Source organism: Varanus komodoensis, unplaced genomic scaffold (assembly GCF_004798865.1).
Source record: "Varanus komodoensis strain SLA01 unplaced genomic scaffold, ASM479886v1 scaffold38, whole genome shotgun sequence".
Classification (NCBI taxonomy): domain Eukaryota; kingdom Metazoa; phylum Chordata; class Lepidosauria; order Squamata; family Varanidae; genus Varanus; species Varanus komodoensis.
In genome coordinates, this window is record NW_025335909.1 from 6,426,593 (window position 1) to 6,432,682 (window position 6,090).

The following is a 6,090-nucleotide window of genomic DNA, read 5'->3' on the forward strand; positions in this document are numbered from 1 at the left end:
CAAAGACAGAGCCAGCCCTGTTCGCACACAGGTCCCTTTAGGAATCCGCGGTCAGGGCCCATTTAGGATGAAAGGGAGAAAGCTGCACTCTGTATCTTCCCTGGGCTTTTCCCCACAGCTGCATCAGCTGCCCCTTTCTTTGGAAGGAGTGGTTTTACAGGCTTCTGCATGGCTCATTTGAGGTCCCCGCTTTGTTCCCCTCCTTTTCTTTTTGCAGGTAATGAGGCAAAAAAATCCGTCCATGCCAGGTAACGTGGAATAAGGAATACGGGCAGCACAGCTTCCTCTCAGGGCTACAAGGACATCCTTCAGCACTTCATTTCTGCCTCGAGTTAACTGTGACATTGCTTTTTTCCCTTTCCCTTTAGGCAAAAAGGATTCTTGTAGCATCCAAGATAATAACGACTTCATCACGGCAAATCCTTTGCTGGACTAGAAGCCTACTTTGTCAGACTCCTGAAACATTGTCCTAATAAGATCTCAAAATGGTTTTGTACCACCTTTTAAAGACAAATCCTTCCCAAAGCAGGTCACAATATAAATAAGAAATATAAGGCAAATGTACTGACATCCTGGTCCCAGTTAAATACATTTTTTCTTGCACAAGCTTTTGGAGCATAGGTAAAGGGCTCATCTGTTGTTTGCATGCATTGGTGCTTCTGTTGTATTTCATTATACACTTGTGATTCTGATTTTTAACTATTTATGTGGTATACTATGTAGTATATGGGCTGTTCACCACCCTCCACTATGAGCAACATTCAGGGCCCACCACCAACGATCCCTTCTGAGGGAGGCTCAATTGGTGGTACAAACAAGGAGGAGGGCCTTCTCTGTGGTAGCCCCCGCCCCCCATTCCAGAACATTATGGGATGTTCTGCTCACTAAGGCTCACCAAATTTACTATCCTTCAGCAGCAGGGTAAGACTGCCTTCTATGCCGTGGCTCTGAATAGCACGAAATAGTACTGGACAGGTGTACTGTGAGCGGATTTTAGGAAGCCGTGCTTTATGAACCTGTCTCAGCTGTCAGGTGTTTAACATTTACTTTTAAACTTGCAATTAACATTTTAATTTTATTACCTTCATTGCAATTGTATTGCATGTTATTGATTGCTGTATACCACCCAGACAAATTTGGCAGTTGGATGGTACAGAAATAAAATTAGTATCAATAGCAGCTTGTGAGGAAGGGTAGAAGATAAATAAATATGAGAGTGTGTTTATGTGGGGGGCAGAGAGAAAAATGGATCTATACCTCATTGTAATTAAATTTGCAGTGAGATTTCAGTTAGGCGTGGCCAACTTAAGTGCCACTGATTTCAATGGGTCTACTTTAAGCAGGGCTAGATCCAGATCCAGATCCAGGTACCTGTCTAGATCTATATATATATATATACTATTTATTTATTTAAAACATTTCTATGCTGCCCCCATCGCAACAAAGCCTCGGGGCGGCTCACAACAAAAACAAAAACAAACAAAATCATATGAAAATGTATACACTAAAAATATTATGGGGATGTGCTATCAATACAAGTTACATTCACTCAGCTGCTGGAGTTATTTGCAGAAGAAACAAGCTTGAAAAATGGCACTTGTGGTGACTTGCACTACACATTTTTGCAAATCATTCCCTCAAAATTAGAGGTGGTGGCTATTCACCTGGGACAGGTGCATTAAGAAGACAAAGCACGGGGCCCATCATGGGAAGCAAGTATGACTACCGCATTTGGTAGCGGTTCTGGGCAAGACTTTGCAGCCCACCCACATCCACGGAGTGTCGCTGAAGGGTCTGACTTTCTTCCATATAGAGGACATCTGCTGAAGGACACACTTTCACAAGGAAGAGAGCGTCACCTGTCAGAATGTCGTTGTTAATCTGCAACACAAGGTGTGACCGTGGGAGAGGAAGGAAGGGAATCACCCGAAGGACAAGGAGGGTGACCCAAACGTTTTAAAATAACAGGAGGCAAATCTTATAAAGCAAACAAAACAGGGCTGCAGCCAAGTAATTTTAAACCCTGGATGTCATGGTCCCAGGCTGTGGGGCTGCAGTTAGCCAGGCCTATGCCTTCAGTTCTGAAAGGCACGACTAGAGTTCCTCTGCCACCCTAACATGCCACGCTTTGTAGCTGCATTGACAGTCATGCAACGTTACACCAAACACAAGTTTGCCAGCCCTGATTTTAAAAAGGAAGTTTCCCTGACATGTTTAGTTTCTGCATTTGAAAGCCACGCAAATCATCACACCACTATGAGTACAAGAATAAAATCAAGTTGTTTCTGCCGCCCTGATACAAAACACATTTACTTGAGAATAAACACCACAAATAGAACAGGAAAATGACTCTCCTATAGTAAAACTGTTAAACTGAGCATCTGTATGACCCTTCCGCTGTCTTCCTACTTTAAATTCTTTTACAGAGGAGAGGAGAGGATGCAGAGGGGAGGGACAGCAGCTCAGGTGGGCCCTGGCAAGCCCACGCCAGGAGCTGATGCTGTGTCTCTTTGCCAACTCCAGCCAGCTACAGTCTGGGATGGCTTCCAGAACGCCAGTTGTGTGGTTGACAAGACATATTGAGGGCTCTGGAATATATACAGGGTCATATTTCTTGAACACAAAATGCCTTCTGCTGGAGGAAGAGAAGAAATGCACAAATCAGCTGAAACTGTAAAGCGAAGCTGCTGCAGGTCGCAGAAACTCCAGCTAGAGCAAGACGACACTACTTGCCTCGGTATGAGGTCTGGCTACCAGGAGCACAATTCAGGGCAGTGGAGTTATCAATCTAGGCAGAGTTCATCTTAAGACTGAGCCGCCCACTCAGTGAAAAGCCTCCATGGTGGAAATGTACTTCAGACAGGTGTGGGATCAGTTGTTTGCAGAATACTCTGCGGGGTTAAAGGCCTTGCCTTGCACATTGAAACCAATGCTGCATCTAAGAGAAGGCCAGGCCTGAAAACCTGCTTCTAGAAGCGCGACCTTTTCGAAGTTAGAGGGTAGCCACGTGTCCTGCTTTACAAAGAACAGCCCTCAATCAGAGAGTGCACTGGTCTATTTGAATCCTGGTTTTAAAAGAACGTGAGCAGAGGCACTGGAGTTGCCAGTCCCCAGCTAGGACGAGCCCCACAAACTGAGCAACTCACAGGGCTTCCTCGGCTGATCACAGTCTCCCTCTCTATGGTGCAGTGCATTACACACACACGCACACACACAAGGGGTTGGGATCACAGCTTCCCCACCATCACTTATCCCGGCTGCTTCAGGCTTGCTGAAGAATGTGAGGAGATTCAGGGCTTCTCTGCACGAAGCGTTTATTGTGTACTTAGGATCCCTCACTCACCATACTTTGCCTCTAGATTCCCCAAAGGAAAACAGAGGCTTCTGGAAAGCCCATGAGCAAGAAAGCTACTCTTGAATCCAGAGGTTCCAGCTCACCCATGGGTTTCAGGCAAAAACAGTATCATTTGCAAAATTAAGACCAAGCATAAAAGAGGAAGTTGTAATTCAGCTACAAGGTTAAGTCAACTGATAACACAAGAGCATTTTACAGTAAATTGTCTTCCCAGGTATTATATGGCATATGGTGATATTAAGGGATATCTTGAGAGCACCAGCTATTTCAGAGTAGTGCTGGGAATCTAAGATGAAAAATCAGACACCAAGCTGACATTCCAAAACATTGGTCACAACCACCGAAGAATCCATTTGAAAAATAAACAGCTACAGCCAACTCTACAGCCAGCAATCCTTCATTCAAGCCATCTTTCATCCTTTGGGGAAACCAGTAATCTCTCTCCTATCCAGGTTTCCCACTTAACCAGGATTTTAACTGTGGTTTTATGCTGATTACAAACCTTGGTGAAGCGGCTACCTTCATCGGTCCCTAGGCTGTAAGACCAGCTACTTCTAGCTGCTTTGTGACCATTTCAGGAAGCTTAGATCACCAGGGTACTCACTGGCGGCAGTGGAAGCTGGTGACTCCTACATCAGTAGGACTCCTGATCCATTAAGGTTTTTATTCTGAGCTTTACAGGAACGGTCCATGGTGCTTCATTTTACTGAATCTATTCTGAGGATGGATTTCAGCGGTATGTTGCATATAAACATACATCCGAGAGAGGGAGAGCACACATATATCTAAACATAATTCTAAACAATCGATGAGAAAAAATTCAAGACCTGAAAACCTTCTCATATGCTGCCAAATGTCTTAACTTGGCACCAAAGAGATAAAATGTTGGCAATCGGTGGTCCTTGTTGGGGAGACCATTCTGGAATGGTGGGGTGGGGGGGTCACCAGAAAGAAGGCCTATCCTAGTAGCTGCATTCTGAGCCTCCTTCAATCCCTCAGGTCAGAGCTCCCTGGTAGGGCTATACATGCAGAAGGTTCTACGTTCTGTCACCAGGTAAGAAGGACCAAGTAACAGGTAATGTGGAATGGCCTTTCTCTGCCTTACACTCTGGAGACTTGCTCTCAGTCAGAGTGGATAATCATGGTCTAAATGGACCAAGTACCTGGTTCGTAGAGGTGGAAGGGGGCAATGGAGATTTTCTGGACCATCCATTCTACTCAAGGCAGGTTCTGCATGCCATGGCAGCATCTCCGACAGATGGCAGCCCAGTAAACGAAACCCTATCACCTCCCAAAGCAGTCCATTCCACTGCCAAGTAACTGCTACCTTGATATAAACTGAACTGAATGTTCTGTCAATAGAAATGTGTGATTAAACAAATTAATCAGTAAATAAAATCATCAGATGCAAATAGCATAAGATATTCTGGAATGTTCCTGGACATGGTCTACAGCATTAAACCATAACATGTTATGGTTTGTTATGAGTTACAAACTTCATAAAACTTGCTTTGGAGTTTAGTGTAACCTTTCTGCCACCTACTGTTCATTGAAAAAAAGATTTTTTGTAATCTCTCTTTCTGGAAAATAATCAAACACTTCCCCCACTGCAGCCTAAACTTCCCAGCTGACTTTTTCCCTTTTAATGCCCTATACTAAGCTAAGTAGTATCAGTCAACCTAATACTGCCAGGAAATGAAATTATCTTCTGGCAAACATTCTTTGAAAATCATCGGTCTTTCTCTGCACCTCTGACCCCCAAATGGATTGCTGCGTTAAGAATCCAATATGCTGTGTCAGGGTTCCTATTTACAGAGAGCTGTTTTGATGGGTCGGAGCCAGGGGGATGTAAAGAAGATGCAAAGGGGAGCAAAGCAGAGCTCAGAGTCTGAAACTGCAGCCCCTGCCCAGACATATCTGGGAACGAAGTCCAATAGCAAAGCCCAAGTCTTAGTCTCAGAAAAGGCCAAGTTCAGGAACCAAAAATATGTCTCAGGGCAGGACAAAACCCGAACAGGGTCTCAAACAAGCTACTATGCTTCAATAGCTTAGCTAGTGAGATATAATCTGACCCTCCCCATGAAATTCAATATTTGATGGGGGGGCAAACCCATAACAAAACCCTTGTTGGAATTACCCCAGATGTCATGACCCAGAAGAAAGCTTTGCGATTGAACAATGTTTTGTTTCTTGTAGAATCAAAATATCTGAATACTTGGGAGAGGGCATTTATGAATAATTATTCTGTATTGGATGCTTGGAGGCAGAACAGCAGTTGTAGACTCTCCCATATGAAATTAAATCCTTTCTAAATATCTGTTTCATTAGGGGTGCAAGATTCTTGCTTCCAACATCTTGAACAGGTTTTCAATGCCCTTTCTCCTTCTGGAACTACAGCTAATTTGTTTACAGTTACAAATAGTCAAAACATAATCAGATTTTGAAAGTGTAACGAAGGCTGTTTGCTTTCCAAACAGGAGATAAAACCTAAATCTGATCATGTGACAGTCCCTTGGTATTAATACTTCCATATACAACACCAACTTCAAATCCTACCAGTCAGAATGAGTTAACTAGAGCTATCAAAAGCCTTGAAAAAATTTCCTTCAGACAGCTTTATTTCAAGGCTACAGTTTCTGTTTCTCTTTTCTAGAAAACAACAGGATAGATAGATTCCACCAAAGAAGCCAAAACCTTCAGTTTATAAGAGTGGGGCTGTTGAGGACAGAACATTT